Below are 18,602 nucleotides of genomic sequence, written 5' to 3'. Positions count from 1 at the left end.
ACCAACATTAAAATGTATTCCTAACAGCTCCCTTGAATGCTTTTCACCACACTTCATAGACCGTTCCCTTTTGCATCCCTCAAACAACCATCAATTCATTGTAATCTGATTAGCTCCTTTGACTGCATTCCAACACCATTGAGAGACCGTTCCCTTTTGCATCCAACAAACAACAACCTATTCTTTGAGTTTTCAAAAGCCCCATTGACTGTGTTCCAGCATACTTGAGAGACCGTTCCCTTTTTCAGCCCTCAAACAACCACCAGTTCTAAGTGCTCATCAGCTCAATTGACTGCGTTCCAACACCATTGAGAGACCGTTCCCTTTTGTATCCCTCAAACAACAACCAATGCCTTGGGTTGTCAACAACCCCATTGTCTGCGTTCCAGAACTTTTCAGGGACTGTTCCCTTTTGCATCCCTCAAACAAGCCCCCATTCATTTTGTTTTCACCAGCTCCCTTGACTTCGTTCCAACAATCTTGAGAGACCGTTCCCTTTTGCATCCCTCAAACAAGCCCCCAATTCATTGTGTTGTTCACAGCTTCCTTGACTGCATTCCAACACCTTTGAGGGACCGTTCCGTTTTGCATCACTCAACAATCACCCATTCTTTATGTTCTCAACAGCTCCTTTGACTGCGTTCCAACCAAATTAAGAGACTGTTCCCTTTTCCATCCCTCAAACAACCATCTTATCATTGTGTTCTCATTAGCTCCATTGACTGCTTTGCAACACTCTTTAAAGACCGTTCCCTTTTGCATCCCTCACACAAACACCAATTCATTGTATTCTGATTGACTCCAATGACTGCATTCTATCACCTTTGAGAGACCGTTGCCTTTTGCATCCCTCAAAAAAGCCCCAATTCCTTTTGTTTTCACCAGCTACCTTGACTGTGTTCCAACAATCTTCATAGACCGTTGCCTTTTGCATCCTACAAACAACTACCTATTCTTTGAGTTTTCAAAACCCCCATTGACTGTGTTCCAGCATACTTGAGAGACCGTTCCCTTTTTCAGCCCTCAAACAACCACCAGTTCTAAGTGCTCATCAGCTCAATTGACTGTGATCCAACACCATTGAGAGACTGTTCCCTTTTGTATCCCTCAAACAACAACCAATGCATTGGGTTGTCAACAGCCCCATTGTCTGCGTTCCAGAACTTTTCAGGGACCGTTCCCTTTTACATCCCTCAAACAAGCCCCCATTCATTTTGTTTTCACCAGCTCCCTTGACTTTGTTCCAACAATCTTCAGAGACCGTTCCCTTTTGCATCACTCAAACAGCCACCAATTCATTGTGTTGTTCACAGCTTCCTTGACTGCATTCCAACACCTTTGAGGGACCGTTCCCTTTTGAATCACTCCACAATCACACATTCATTGTATTCTGATTAGCTCCATTGACTGCATTCCATCACCTTTGAGAGACCGTTGCCTTTTGCATCCCTAAAAAAGCCCCAATTCCTTTTGTTTTCACCAGCTACCTTGACTGTGTTCCAACAATCTTCATAGACCGTTCCCTTTTGAATCCCACAAACAACTACCTATTCTTTGAGTTTTCAAAAGCCCCATTGACTGTGTTCTAACATACTTGAGAGACCGTTCCCTTTTTCAGCTTTCAAACAACCACCAGTTCTAAGTCCTCAACAGATCAATTGACTGTGTTCCAACACCATTGAGAGACCGTTCCCTTTTGTATCCCTCAAACAACAACCAATGCCTTGGGTTTTCAACAGCCCCATTGTCTGCATTCCAGCACTTTTCAGGGATTGGTCCCTTTTGCACCCCTCAAACAAGCTCCCATTCATTTTGTTTTCCCCAGCTCCCTTGACTTTGTCCCAACAATCTTGAGAGACCGTTCCCTTTTGCATCCCTCAAACAAGCCCCCAATGCATTGTGTTGTTCACAGCTTCCTTGAGGGCATTCCAACACCTTTGAGGGACCGTTCTCTTTTGCATCACTCAACAATCACCCATTCCTTATGTTCTTAACAGCTCCTTTGACTGCGTTCCAACCAAATTAAGAGACCGTTCCCTTTTACTTCCCTCAAACAACCAACATTACAATGTATTCCTAACAGCTCCCTTGACTGCTTTTCACCACCCTTCAGAGACCGTTCCCACTTGCCCCCTTCAAACAACCACATAATCTTTGTTTTCTTAACATCTCCATTGACAGCATTCCAACAAATTTAAGAGACCGTTACCATTTGCATCCCTCAAACATGCCTCAATTCTTTTGTTTTCACCAGCTCCATTGACTGTATCCAACAGAATTGAGAGACCGTTCCCTTTGAATCCCTCAAACAACCACCAATTCCTTGGCTTCTCAACAGCCCCTTTTACTGCATTGCAGCCCATTTCAAAGACCGTTCCCTTTTGCACCCCTCAATGCAATGTTGATGGTTTCTGAAATTAATTGGAATGCAGTCAATGAAGCTGTAAAAAAAAACAAAGAATATGTGGTTGTTTGAGGGATGCAAAAGGGAACGGTCTCTTTAAAATGTTGAAACGCAGTCAGTGGAGCTGTTGGGAACAAAATTGCAGTAGTGGTTGTTTGAGGGATGAAAAAGGCAACAGTCTCTGAAATTTGTTGGAAAGCATTCAATGGAGATGTTAAGAAAACAAAGATTGTGTGGATTTTTGAGGGATGGAAAAGGGAACGGTCACTCAAGGTTGCTGGAATGCAGTGAATGGAGCTGATGAGAAGACAATAAATTGGTGGCTTGAGTTGAAAGAATCAATTAAACAGTCTATTACAGTTGGGTGAAGGTAAAAAAACAATATTACAAATTAATTCTATTACAAATTGTAATAGTTGACGGTGAAGAAAAGTGTACGTATGATGTCGGCCATGTTGGAAAAGACGTGGAAATTAAATTGCGGAATGCAGGGTTGTGATTGGCTCCAGCAAAAATCACGTGACTCGCATACAACCAATGGCAGCGTGCCCCTCAAACAACAACCACTGCATTTTGTTCCCAACAGCTCCACTAACTGCGTTTCAACATTTTTAAGAGACCGTTCCCTTTTGAATCCCTCAAACAGCCACCAATTCATTATGTTGTTCACAGATTCCTTGACTGCGTTTCAACACCATTGAGAGACCGTTCCCTTTTGTATCCCTCAAACAACAACCAATGCCTTGGGTTGTCAACAGCCCTATTATCTGCGTTCCAGCACTTTTCAGGGACCGTTTCCTTTTCCATCCCTCAAACAAGCCCCCATTCCTTTTGTTTTCACCAGCTCCCTTGACTTTGTTCCAACAATCTTCAGAGACCGTTCCCTTTTGCATCACTCAAACAGCCACCAATTCATTGTGTTGTCCACAGCTTCCTTGACTGCATTCCAAAACCTTTGAGGGACCGTTCCCTTTTGCATCACTCAACAATCACCCATTCTTTATGTTCTCAACATCTCCTTTTGTTTCCCTCACACAACCAACATTACAATGTATTCCTAACAGCTCCCTTGACTGCTTTTCACCACCCTTCAGGGACCGTTCCCACTTGCACCCTTCAAACAACCCCATAATCTATGTTTTCTAAACATCTCCATTGACAGCATTCCAACAAATTTAAGAGTCTGTTTCCTTTTGCACCCCTCAAACAACCTCTATTAATTTGTGTTCTGGACAAGCTCCTTTGACTGCGTTCCAACCAAATTAAGAGACCGTTCCCTTTTGCTTCCCTCAAACGACCAACATTGCAATGTTTTCCTAACAGCTCCCTTGACTGCTTTTCACCATCCTTCAGAGACCGTTCATTTTTGCATCCCTGAAACACCCACCAATTCATTGTATTATGATTAACTCCATTGACTGCGTTCCAACCAAATTAAGAGACCGTTCCCTTTTGCTTCCCTAAAACAACCAACATTACAATGTATTCCTAGCAGCTCCCTTGACTGCTTTTCACCACCCTTCAGAGACCGTTCCCTTTTGCATCTTTCAAACAAACACCAATGCATTGTATTCTGATTAGTTCCATTGACTGCATTCCAACATCATTGAGAGACCGTTCTTTTTTGCATCCTTTAAACAAGCCCCAATTCATTTTGTTTTCACCAGCTGCTTTGACTGTGTTCCAACAATCTTCAGAGACTGTTCCCTTTTTATCCCTTAAACAACCACCAATTCATTTTGTTGTTGACAGCTTTGACTGTGTTTCAACACCCTTCAGAGACCGTTCACTTTTGTATCCCTCAAACAACCATAACCATATTCTTTGGTTTTTAAACAGCTCCTTTGACTGCCTACCAAAACCTTTCAGAGACCGTTCCCTTTTGCATCCCTCAAACAACAACCTATTCTTTGAGTTTTCAAAAGATCCATTGACTTCGTTCCAACCCCTTTGAGAGACTGTTCCCTTTTTCAGCCCTAAAACAACCACCAGTTCTTTGTCCTAAACACCTCAATTGACTGCGTTCCAACACCATTGAGAGACTGTTCCCTTTTGTATCCCTCAAACAACAACCATTGCCGTTGGTTGTCAACAGCCCCATTTTCTGCGTTCCAGCACTTTTCAGGGACCGTTCCCTTTTGAATCCCTCAAACAAGCCCCAATTTATTGTGTTTTCAATAGCTCCATTGAGTGCTTTCCAACTCTCTTAAGAGACTGTTCCCTTTTGCACCCTTTCAAACAACCACCACTTCATTTTGTTCTCAACAGCTCCACTGACCGCGTTCCAACACTTTTCAGAGACCTTTTCTTTTGCCCCCCTCAAACAACCATCCCTTCATTTTGTTCTCAACAGCTCCACTGACTGTGTTCCAACACTTTAAGAGACCGTTCCCTTTTGCAGCCCCTTAAACAACCACTATTGGATACTGTTCTCAACAGCTCCACTGACTGCGTTCCAACACTTTTAAGAGACCTTTCCCTTTTGCATTTCTCAGACCACAGCTATTGGATACTGTTCTCATCAGCTCCCCTGACTGCATTCCAACACTTTTAAGAGATCGTTCCCTTTTGCTTTCCTGAAACAACCACCAATTCCTTGGGTTCTCAACAGCCCCTTTGGCTGCGTTACAGCAATTTACAGAGACCATTCCCTTTTGCATCTCTCAAACAACCATCAATTCCCTGAGTTCTCAACAGCCTCTTTTGCTGCATTGCAGCACTTTTAAGAGATTGTCCTTTTTGTAGCCCTCAAACAACTACTATTGCTTAGTGTTCTCAACAGCTCCACTGACTGCTAACCAACAATTTTAAGAGACCGTTCCCTTTTGCACCTCTTAAACAACCACCATGCATTTTGTTCTCAACAGCTCCACTGAAAGCATTCCATCAATTTTAAGAGACCGTTCCCTTTTGCAGCCCTCAAACAATCACTATTGCCTACTGTTCTCAACAGCCCCACTGACTGCATTCCCACATTTTTAAGAGACCGTTCCCTTTTGCAGCCCTCAAACCACAGCTATTAGATACTGTTCTCAAAAGCTACCCCGACTGCTGCTGATTTAAGAGACCGTTTCCTTTTGCACCTCTCAAACAACCATCTTGCATTTTGTTCTCAACAGCTCCACTGACAGCGTTCCAACACTTTTAGAAGACCGTTCCTTTTTGCAGCCCTCAAACCACAGTTATTAGATACTGTTCTCAACAGCTACCCTGACTACTGCTGATTTAAGAGACCGTTTCCTTTTGCACCTCTCAAACAACCATCTTGCATTTTGTTCTCAACAGCTCCACTGACAGCGTTCCAACACTTTTAGAAGACCGTTTCTTTTTGCAACCCTCAAACAACCACTATTGCACACTGTTCTCAACAGCTCCCCTGACTGAGTTCCAACAATTTTAAGAGACCGTTTCTTTTGCAGCTCTCTAACAACCACTATTACATTGTGTTCTGGACAACTCATTTGACTGCGTTTCATCAATATTAAGAGACCGTTCCCTTTTGCATCTTATGAACCAAGCATTAATGCGTTGTATTCCCACCAGTTTCATTGACTGCATTCCAGCACCCTTCAGAGACTGTTCCCTTTTGCTTCCCTTAAACAACCATCATTGCATTTGGTTCTCAACAGGACATTTTGACTGCGTTCCAGCTCCCTTTTGACTGCGTTCCCATTTGCAACTTAACCTAACGTAAACATCCTCCAATTTATTGGGTTCTTACAACTCCTAAAGAGACCGATTCCTTTTGCATCCTTTAAACCAAGCACCAATTCATTGTATTCCAACCATTTCCATTGATTGCATTCCAACACCTTTCAGAGACCGTTTCCTTTTGCTTCCCTCAAACAACCACCTATTCTTTGTGTTCTCACCAGCTCCATTGACTGCTTTCCAACACCATTGAATGGCCGTTACTTTTTGCATCACTCAAACACCCAGCTATTCTTTGGGTTCTCAACAGCTCCCTTGACTGTGTTTCACCACCCTTCAGATCACTTTTGCATCCCACAAACAAGCCCAAATTTTTTTTTCTTCACCAGCTCCATTGACTGCATTCCAACACGTTTCAGAGACCGTTCCCCTTTGAGTCCCTCAAACAAGCCCCAATTCATTGTGTTTTCAACAGCTCCTTTGACTGCTTTTGAACACCCTTTAGAGACTGTTCCCTTTTGCAGCCCTCAAACAACCATAAATTCTTTGTCCTCAACAGCTCAATTGACTGTGTTTCAACACTATTAATAGACCGTTCCCCTTTGCATCCCTTAAACAACCACCTATTCTTTGTGTTCTCAAGAGATCCATTTACTGCACTCCAACATACTTGAAAGACTTTTCCCTTTTGCATCCATCAAACAACCACCAATTCATTGAGTTCTTACAACTCCTTAGAGACCGTTCCCTCTTGCATCCTTCAAACAAGCACCAATTCATGTTTTCTTAATATGTCTATTGACTACGTTCCAACAACCTTTAGACACCATTTCCTTTTTTCATCCCTCAAAGAACCACCATTGCATTTTTTTTCTTAACAGTTCAATTGAGTGCGTTCCAACACCATTAAGAGATTGTTCCCTTTTGTTCCAGTGCACATGGTTCCATTGGTTCGAGAGGGTTCACGTAACTTTATCTGCCTGGAAACAGGTCGACCACCTGAAAAGGGTTCGAACTGCCGCCGGCTAGGCCTAATCTTTTTCTTTCCGATTTCCGTGGACAGGGCGGGTAAAAAGACGAATTGGGGAAAACGGCGGGCAGGTGTAGACCCGCGGACAGGGCGAGAACCGCGGACAGGGCGAGATCCGCGGGCATGGCGGAAACAGCGGACAGGTTGGAAACGACGGGCAAGGGACGGGCATTGGTAAAGAACTAAAACTGCAAGTAAATGACCAAGTAGGGAGCATGGGCTTGGAGGCAGTTCCCAAGTGCGCTTAACCGTGATTTGTTTTTCCTCCATGGTTTGTTACGTGTATGAGTGGTACGACTTGACAATGCGTGGATTAAGGGGCTTAAAGTGGATTATTAAGTTGTAAGTAGATTAAGCGGCTTACCATAGATTAAAATAATACAAGTGGATTATTAAGTTGGTAAGTAGATTAAGGTTCTTTACGTGGATTCAGCGGCTTAACATGGATTAAGAAGCTTTAAGTGGATTAAGGGGCTTTAAGTGGATTAAGCGTTTTTAAGTGGATTAAGGGGTTACGAGACAGGTCCGACTAAATACTAGACTTCACCTATTACCGTCCTGGGACGGGCCGCCGTATACTAGTCTCCTATCTTAATAAAAGCGAATGGGGTATTTGTGGGCGGGATTTGTTTGTGTATCTGTCTGTTTGTTTGTCCGAGAAATTTCATGCGAGCGCACGCTGCCATTGGTTGCAGGCGAGTCACGTGATTTTTCGCTGCAGCCAATCACAACCCTGCATTCCGCAATTTAATTTACACGTCTTTTCCAACATGGCCGACATCATACTTGCATTTTTCTACGCCGTACGTACACTTTTCTCGCGTCTAACTAATTACAATTTACTAATTTGAAGCAATTGCGTATACAATAACCAACTGTAATAGACTGTTTATTTGCTTCCTTTTACTCAAGCCACCAATTCATTGTCTTTTTATCAGCTCCATTGACTGCATTCCAACCAATTTCAGAGACCGTTCCCTTTTGCATCCCCCAAAAATCCACACAATCTTTGTTTTCTTAACATCTACATTGAATGCATTCCAACACATTTCAGAGACTGTTGCCTTTTTCATCCCTCAAACAACCACTACTGCAATTTTGTTCCCAACAGCTCCACTGACTGCGTTCCAACATTTTTAAGAGACCGTTCCCTTTTGCATCCCTCAAACAACCACATATTCTTTGTTTTTTTACAGCTTCATTGAATGCATTCCAATTAATTTCAGAAACCATTGCCTTTTGCACCCCTCAAACAACCACCACTGCATTTTGTTCTCAACAGCTCCACTGACTGCGTTTCAACATTTTTAAGAGACCGTTCCCTTTTGCATCCCTCAAATAAGCCCCCATTCATTTTGTTTTCACCAGCCCCTTTGACTGTGTTCCAACAATCTTCAGAGACCGTTCCCTTTTGCATCCCTCAAACAACCACCAATTCCTTGGCTTCTCAACAGTCCCTTTTGCTGCATTGAAGCCCATTTCAGAGACTGTTTCCTTTTACACCCCTCAAACAACCACCACTTCATTTTGTTCCCAACAGCTCAACTGACTGCGTTCAAACACTTTTAAGAGACCGTTCCCTTTTGCACCCCTAAATCAGTCACCACTGCATACTGTTTTCAACAACTCCACTGATTGTTTTCCAACACTTTTAAGAGACCGTTCCCTATTGCAGCCGTCAAACAACCACTATAACTTTGTGTTCTGGACAGCTTCTTTTACTGTGTTCCAAAATTATTAAGAGACCGTTCCCTTTTCCATCCCTCAAACAACCATCTTATCATTGTGTTCTCATTAGCTCCATTGACTGCTTTGCAACACTCTTTAAAGACCGTTCCCTTTTGCATCCCTCACACAAACACCAATTCATTGTTTTCTGATTAGCTCCATTGACTGCATTCTATCACCTTTGAGAGACCGTTGCCTTTTGCATCCCTCAAAAAAGCCCCAATTCCCTTTTTTTTCACCAGCTACCTTGACTGTGTTCCAACAATCTTCATAGACCGTTCCCTTTTGCCTCCTACAAACAACTACCTATTCTTTGAGTTTTCAAAAGCCCCAATGACTGTGTTCCAGCATACTTGAGAGACCGTTCCCTTTTTCAGCCCTCAAACAACCACCAGATCTAAGTGCTCATCAGCTCAATTGACTGCATTCCAACACCTTTGAGAGAACGTTCCCTTTTGTATCCCTCAAACAACAACCAATGCCTTGGGTTGTCAACAGCCCCATTGTCTGCTTTCCAGAACTTTTCAGGGACCGTTCCCTTTTGCATCCCTCAAACAAGCCCCCAATCATTTTGTTTTCACCAGCTCCCTTGACTTTGTTCCAACAATCTTCAGAGACCGTTCCCTTTTGCATCACTCAAACAGCCACCAATTCATTGTGTTGTTCACAGCTTCCTTGACTGCATTCCAACACCTTTGAGGGACCATTCCCTTTTGCATCACTCAACAATCACCCATTCTTTATGTTCTCAACAGCTTCTTTGACTGCTTTCCAGCACCCTTAAGAGATCGTTCCCATTTGCATCCCTCAAACAAGCCTCAATATATTATGTGTTCACCAGCTCCATTGACTGTATCCATCACCTTTGAGAGACCGTTCCCTTTTGCACCCCTAAAACAACCACCACTTCATTTCGTTCTCAACAGCTCCTCTTACTGTGTTCCAACACTTTTAAGAGACCGTTCCCTTTTGCACCCCTAAAACAGTCACCACTGCATACTGTATTCAACAGCTCCACTGACTGCGTTCCAACACTTTTAAGAGACCGTTCCCTTTTGCACCCCTCAAACAACTACCCATTCATTGTGTTTGGACAGCTTTTTTGATTGCATTCCAACACCATTGAAAACGTTCCCTTTTGCATCCCTCAAAAACCACCTATTCTTTGTCCTCAACAGCTCAAATGACTGCGTTCCACCACCTTTAAGAGACCGTTCCCTTTTGCATCCCTTAAACCAATTAACAATTCATGGTATTCCCAACAGCTCCACTGACTGTGTTTCAACACTTTTAAGAGACCGTTCCCTTTTTCACCCCTCAAACAACCACCACTGCATTTTGTTCTCAACAGCTCCCCTGACTGCGTTTCAACACTTTTAAGAGACCGTTCCCATTTGCAGCCTTCCAACAACCACTATTGTATACTGTTCTCAACAGCTACAATGACTGGGTTCCAACACTTTTAAGAGACCGTTCCCTTTTGCACCACTCAAACAACCACCGTTGCATTTTGTTCTCAACAGCTCCCCTGACTGTGTTCCAAAACTTTTAAGAGACTGTTCCCTTTTGCATCCCTCAAACAACCACTATAACTTTGGTTTCTGGACAGCTCCTTTGACTGTGTTCCAAAAATATTAAGAGACCGTTCCTTTTTCCATCCCTCAAACAACCATCAATTCTGTGTTCTTGACAGCTCCATTGACTGTGTGCCCCCAACCTTGAGAGACCGTTACCTTTGCTTCCCTCAAATAACCACTATTACTTTGTGTTCTGGACAGCACCTTTGACTGTATTCCAATACCCATACGAGGCCGTTCCTTTGCATTCTTTAAAACAAGCACCATCTCATTGTATTCCCACCAGCTACGTTGCCTGTGTTCCAACACCTTTCAGAGACCGTTCCCTTCTGCAACCCTAAAACAACCAACAATTGATTGAGTACTAAAAACTAATTAAGAGACCGTTCTGTTTTGTATCCTATAAAAAAGTACCAATTATTGTGTTTTTCAACAGCTCCGCTGGCTGCAATCCAACACCCTTAAGAGACCGTTCCCTTTTGCATCCCTCAAACAACCACCAATTCCTTGGCTCCTCAACAGCCTTTTTTGCTGCATTGCAGCACTTTTCAGAGACCATTCCCTTTTGCATCCCTCAAAAACCACCTATTCTTTGTCCTCAACAGCTCAATTGACTGCGTTCCACCACCATTAAGAGACCGTTCCCTTTTGCATCCCTTAAACCAAGCAACAATTCATTTTGTTCTCAACAGCTCCATTTACTGCGTTCCAGAACTTTTCATAGACTGTTCCTTTTTGCATCCCTCAAACAACCACCAATTCATTGAGTACTTACAACTAATTAAGAGATCGTTCCTTTTTGCGGTTCTAAACGAGTACCAATTCATGGTATTTGGACAGCTCCTTTGACTGCATTCCAACACCATTGAGACTGTTTTCTTTTGCATCCCTCAAACAACCACCTTTTCTTTGTGTTCTCAACAGATCCATTTACTGCACTCCAACATACTTGAGAGACCTTTCCCTTTTGCATCCCTCAAACAACCACCAATTCATTGAGTTCTTACAACTCCTTTAGAGATTGTTCTCTCTTGCATCCTTCAAACAAGCACCAATTCATGTTTTCTTAATATGTCTATTGACTTCGTTCCAACAACCTTTAGACACCATTTCCTTTTTTCATCCCTCAAAGAACCACCATTGCATTTTTTTTCTTAACAGCTCAATTGACTGCGTTCCAACACCATTAAGAGATTGTTCCCTTTTGTTCCAGTGCGCGCGCTTCCATCGGTTCGAGAGGGTTCACGTAACTTTTGTCTGCCTGGAAAAAGGTTGACTATCTGGAAAAAGGTCAACCACCTGAAAAGGATCCGAACTGCCACCGGTTAGGCTTAACCTTTTTCTTTTGAATTTGCGCGGACAGAACGGGTAAAAGGACAGACGGAGGAAAACGGCGGGGAGGGCGAAACCCGTGGGAACGGCAGAAACCAAGAACAGGTTCAAAACGACGGGAAGGGGACGGACATCGTCTACTACTTCTATTAATGCGTAAAGTGTATTTGTGGAAGGGATTTCTTTGTGTATCTGTCTGTCTGTTTTTCCGGGGAACTATCGTTGTGCGCGTGGTACTATTGGTTCGAGGGGGTGCACGTGACTTTTTTTTACCTGGTAAAAGGTCGACTACCTGGAAAAAGAGCGACTACCTAATAAGGGTTTGAACTGACGCCGGCTAGGCTTAACCGTTTTCTTTCCAATTTCCGCGGACAGGGCGGGTAAAACGACGGAATGGGGAAAACGACGCGCAGGTGTAGACCTACGGGCAGGGCGAGATCTACGGGCAGGGCGGAAACAACGGGCAGGGGACCGACATTGGTAAAAGCACTAAACTGCAGGTAAAGGACCAAGTTAGGAGCAAGGCATGGCCTTGGGGGCAGTTTCAAAGTGCGCTTATCCGTGATTTGTTTTTCATCCATTGTTTTTTACGTGTATGAGTACTACTTGACAAAACGTGGATTAATAAGTTGTAAGTAGATTAGGGCTTTACGTAGATTCAGCGGTTAAACGTGGATTAAGAGGCTTAAAGTGGATTAAGCGGCTTTAGGTGGATTAAGAGGATTTACGTGTATTAAGGGGCTTTAGATGGATTAAGGGGCTTTTAAAGGATTAAGGGGCTTTAGGTGGATTCAGGGATTTAAGAAAAGGTCCGACTTTCCACACCAACACTAAATACTAGACTTCACCTATTACCGTCCTGGGACGGGCCGCCGTATACTAGTCTCCTATCTTAATAAAAGCGAATGGGGTATTTGTGGGCGGGATTTGTTTGTGTATCTGTCTGTGTGTTTGTCCGAGAAATTTCATGTGTGCGCACGCTGCCATTGGTTGCATGCGGGTCACGTGATTTTTCGCTGCAGCCAATCACAACACTGCATTCCGTAAATTAATTTACACGTCTTTTCCAACATGGCCGACATCATACGTACATTTTTCTACGCCGTACGTACACTTTTCTCGCGTCTAACTAATTACAATTTACTAATTTGAAGCAATTGCGTATACAATAACCAACTGTAATAAACTGTTTATTTGCTTCCTTTTACTCAAGCCACCATTTCATTGTCTTTTTATCAGCTCCATTGACTGCATTCCAACCAATTTCAGAGACCGTTCCCTTTTGCATCCCTCAAATAACCACATATTCTTTGTTTTTTTTACAGCTTCATTGACTGCATTCGATTTAATTTCAGAAAACATTGCCTTTTGCACCCCTCAAACAACAACCACTGCATTTTGTTCCCAACAGCTCCACTGTTTCCTTTTCAACATTTTTAAGAGACCGTTCCCTTTTGCATCCCTCAAACAAGCCCCCATTCATTTTGTTTTAACATGCTCCATTGACTGTGTTCCAACAATCTTCAGAGACCGTTCCCATTTGCATCCCTCAAACAAGCCTCAATTCTTTGTGTTTTCACCAGCTCCATTGACTGTATCCAACACCATTGAGAGACCGTTCCCTTTTGCATCCCTCAAACAACCACCAATTCCTTGGCTTCTCAACAGCCCCTTTTGCTGCATTGAAGCCCATTTCAGAGACTGTTTCCTTTTACACCCCTAAATCAGTCACCACTGCATACTGTTTTCAACAACTCCACTGATTGTGTTCCAACACTTTTAAGAGACCGTTCCCTTTTTCAGCCATGAAACAACAGCTTTTGGAGACTGTTCTCAACAGCTCTCCTGACTGCGTTCCAACATTTTTAAGAGACTGTTCCCTTTTGCACCTCTAAACCAAGCAACAATTCATGGTATTCCCAACAGCTACACTGACTGCGTTCCAACACTTTTAAGAGACCGTTCCCTTTTGCACCCCTTAATCAACCATCACTGCATTTTGTTCTCAACAGCTCCACTGACTGCGTTCCAACACTTTTAAGAGAATGTTCCCTATTGCAGCCCTCAAACAACCACTATAACTTTGTGTTCTGGACAGCTCCTTTTACTGTGTTCCAAAATTATTAAGAGACCGTTCCCTTTTCCATCCCTCAAACAACCATCTTATCATTGTGTTCTCATTAGCTCCATTGACTGCTTTGCAACACTCTTTAAAGACCGTTCCCTTTTGCATCCCTCACACAAACACCAATTCATTGTATTCTGATTGACTCCAATGACTGCATTCTATCACCTTTGAGAGACCGTTGCCTTTTGCATCCCTCAAAAAAGCCCCAATTCCTTTTGTTTTCACCAGCTACCTTGACTGTGTTCCAACAATCTTCATAGACCGTTGCCTTTTGCATCCTACAAACAACTACCTATTCTTTGAGTTTTCAAAAGCCCCATTGACTGTGTTCCAGCATACTTCAGAGACCGTTCCCTTTTTCAGCCCTCACACAACCACCAGATCTAAGTGCTCATCAGCTCAATTGACTGCTTTCCAACACCATTGAGAGACCGTTCCCTTTTGTATCCCTCAAACAACAACCAATGCCTTGGGTTGTCAACAGCCCCATTGTCTGCGTTCCAGAACTTTTCAGGGACCGTTCCCTTTTGCATCCCTCAAACAAGCCCCCATTCATTTTGTTTTCACCAGCTCCCTTGACTTTGTTCCAACAATCTTCAGAGACCGTTCCCTTTTGCATCACTCAAACAGCCACCAATTCATTGTGTTGTTCACAGCTTCCTTGACTGCATTCCAACACCTTTGAGGGACCGTTCCCTTTTGCATCACTCAACAATCACCCATTCTTTATGTTCTCAACAGCTCCTTTGACTGCTTTCCAGCACCCTTAAAAGACCGTTCCCATTTGCATCCCTCAAACAAGCCTCAATTCATTATGTGTTCACCAGCTCCATTGACTGTATCCATCACCTTTGAGAGACCGTTCCCATTTGCATCCCTCAAACAACCACCAATTCCTTGGTTTCTCAACAGCCCGTTTTGCTTCATTGCAGCCCATTTGAGACTGTTCCTTTTTGCACCCCTAAAACAACCACCACTTCATTTCGTTCTCAACAGCTCCTCTGACTGTGTTCCAACACTTTTAAGAGACCGTTCCCTTTTGCACCCCTAAAACAGTCACCACTGCATACTGTATTCAACAGCTCCACTGACTGCGTTCCAACACTTTTAAGAGACTGTTCCCTTTTTCATCCCTCAAACAACAGCTTTTGGATACTGTTCTCAACAGCTCTCCTGACTGCGTTCCAACACTTTTAAGAGACCGTTCCCTTTTGCACCCCTCAAACAACCACCTATTCATTGTGTTTGGACAGCTCCTTTGACTGCTTTCCACCACCTTTGAAAACGTTCCCTTTTGCATCCCTCAAAAACCACCTATTCTTTGTCCTCAACAACTTAAATGACTGTGTTCCCTTTTGCATCCCTTAAACCAAGCAACAATTCATGGTATTCCCAACAGCTCCACTGACAGCGTTTCAACACTTTTAAGAGACCGTTCCCTTTTTCACCCCTCAAACAACCACCACTGCATTTTGTTCTCAACAGCTCCCCTGACTGCGTTTCAACACTTTTAAGAGACCGTTCCCATTTGCAGCCTTCTAACAACCACTATTGTATACTGTTCTCAACAGCTTTACTGACTGTGTTTCAACATTTTTAAGAGACCGTTCCCTTTTGCATCCCTCAAACAAGCTCCCATTTATTTTGTTTTCCCCAGCTCCCTTGACTTTGTCCCAACAATCTTGAGAGACCGTTCCCTTTTGCATCCCTCAAACAAGCCCCCAATGCATTGTGTTGTTCACAGCTTCCTTGAGGGCATTCCAACACCTTTGAGGGACCGTTCCCTTTTGCATCACTCAACAATCACCCATTCCTTATGTTCTCAACAGCTCCTTTGACTGTGTTCCAACCGAATTAAGAGACCGTTCCCTTTTACTTCCCTCAAACAACCAACATTACAATGTATTCCTAACAGCTCCCTTGACTGCTTTTCACCACCCTTCAGAGACCGTTCCCACTTGCCCCCTTCAAACAACCACATAATCTTTGTTTTCTTAACATCTCCATTGACAGCATTCCAACAAATTTAAGAGACCGTTACCATTTGCATCCCTCAAACATGCCTCAATTCTTTTTGTTTTCACCAGCTCCATTGACTGTATCCAACAGAATTGAGAGACCGTTCCCTTTTGAATCCCTCAAACAACCACCAATTCCTTGGCTTCTCAACAGCCCCTTTTACTGCATTGCAGCCCATTTCAGAGACCGTTCCCTTTTGCACCCCTCAAACAATCACCACTTCATTTTGTTTTCAACAGCTCCACAAACTGCGTTCCAACACTTTTAAGAGACCGTTCCCTTTTTCAGCCCTCAAACAACAGCTTTTGGATACTGTTCTCAACACCTCTTCTGACTGTGTTTCAACATTTTTAAGAGACCGTTCCCTTTTGCAACCCTCAAACAACCACAGCTGCATTTTGTTCTCAACAGCTCCATTTCCTACGTTCCCACACTTTTCAGAGACTGTTTCCTTTTGCTTCCCTAAACCAACCACCCATTCATTGTGTTTGGACAGCTCCTTTGACTGCATTCCAACACCATTGAGACTGTTCCCTTTTGAATCCCTCAAAAACCACATATTCTTTGTCCTTAACAGCTACATTGACTGCATTCCAACACCTTTCAGAGACCGTTCCATTCTGCATCCCTCAAACAACTACCAATTCTATGAGTACTAACAGATGATTAAGAGGTCGTTCCCTTTTGCATCCCTCAAACAAGTACCAATTCATTTGTTTTTTACAGCTCCATTGACTGCATTCCAACACTCTTAAGAAACCGTCCCCTTTTGCTTTTCTCCAATATCCACCATTACAGTATTCATAACAGCTACCTTGACTGTGTTTCACCACCCATCAGAGAATGTTCCCTTTAGCATCCCCTAAAACAAGCTCCAATTCATGGTGTTTTCAACAGCTCATTTGGCTGCAATCCAACACCTTTAAGAGACCTTTCCCTTTTACGTCCCTCGAACCCCCACCATTACTTTGTATTCATAACAGCTCTATTGATTGTGTTTCACAACCCTTCAGAGACCGTTCCCTTTTGCATCCCTGAAACAACAACCAATTCCTTGGGTTCTCAACAGCCCCATTGGCTGCGTTCCAGCAGTTTTCAGAGACTGTTCCCTTTTGAATCCTTTAAACAAGCCCCAATTCATTGTGTTTTCTCCAGCTACATTGACTGCTTTCCAACAACCCTAAGAGATTGTCTCCTTTTGTGTCACTCAACCAACCACCAATTCATTGTGTTCTTGACAGCCCCTTTGACTGCATTCCAGCACTTTTAAGAGACTGTTCCCTTTTGCCTCCCTCAAACAAGCCACCATTCATTTTGTTTTCACCACCTCCTTTGATTGTGTTCCAACAATCTTCAGAGACCGTTCCATTTTGCATCCCTCAAACAAGGCCCAATTCATTTTTTTTCCACCAGCTCGATTGACTGTTCCAACAATCTTCAGAGACCGTTCCCTTTCGCATCCCTCTAACAACCTCCTATTCTTTGTGTTTTCAACAGCTGCATTGACTGCGTTCCAACACTTTTAAGAGACCTTTCCCTTTTGCACCCCTCAAACAACCACTAATGCATACTGTTCTAAACAGCTCCACTGATTGTGTTCCAACACTTTTCAGAGACCGTTCTTATTTGAATCCCTCAAACAAGCCCCAATTCTTTGTGTTTTCAACAGCTCCTTTGACTGCTTTTGTACACCCTTCAGAGACTGTTCCCTTTTGCATCCCTCAAACAACCATCAATTCATTGTGTTCTGGACAGGTACTTTGACTGCGTTCCAACACCATTGAGAAACGGTTCCCTTTTCCAACCCTCCAACAACCACCAATTCTTTGTCCTTAACGGCTCCACTGACTGCATTCCAGCACTTTTCAGAGACCATTACCTTTTGCAACCCTCAAACAACCACCACTGCATTTTGTTCTCAACAGCTCCACTGACAGCGTTCCAACACTTTTAAGAGAGCGTTCCCTTTTGTTTCCCTGAAACAACCATCATTACTATGTATTCATAACATTATTTGACTGTGTTTCACCACCCTGCACAGACCGTTCCTTTTTGCAGCCCTCAAACAACAGCTATTCGATCCTGTTCTAAACAGCTCCCCTGACTGTGTTCCAACACTTTTAAGAGACAGTTCCCTTTTTCAGTTCTCAGACAACCACTATAGCATACTGTTCTCAACAGCTTCACTGACTGCTTTCCAACACTTTTAAGAGATTGTTTTCTTTTGAGCCTTACATTTTACTAATTGGCGCGGACATGGAGGGTAAAAGGACGGACGGAGGAAAACGGCGGGCAGGGCGAGACTCACAGGAAAGGCAGAAACAGAGAACAGATTTGAAACGACGGACAGGGAACAATCATCATCTACTACTTCCATTAATGCGCAAAGGGTATTTGTGGGAGGGATTTGTTTGTTTATAGGTCTGTTTTTTTCCGGGGAACTTTCGTTGTGTACGCGCTACTAATGGTTCGAGGGGGTTCACGTGACTTTTTTTTACCTGGAAAAAGGTCGACTACCTGAAAAGGGTTCGAACTGCCGCCGGCTAGGCTTAACCTTCGTGGACAGGGCGGGTAAAAGGACGGACTGGGGAAAACCGCGGGCAGGTGTAGACCTACGGGCAGCGCGAAATTCGCGGTCAGGGCGGAAACAACGGACAGGTTGGAAACGACGGGCAAGGGACGGGCATTGGTAAAGAACTAAAACTGCAAGTAAATGACCAAGTAGGGAGCATG

The sequence above is a fragment of the Daphnia magna genome, linkage group LG9, assembly GCF_020631705.1.
Source record: "Daphnia magna isolate NIES linkage group LG9, ASM2063170v1.1, whole genome shotgun sequence".
In the NCBI taxonomy this organism is placed as follows: Eukaryota; Metazoa; Arthropoda; class Branchiopoda; order Diplostraca; family Daphniidae; genus Daphnia; species Daphnia magna.
This window is presented reverse-complemented; position numbering follows the sequence as displayed.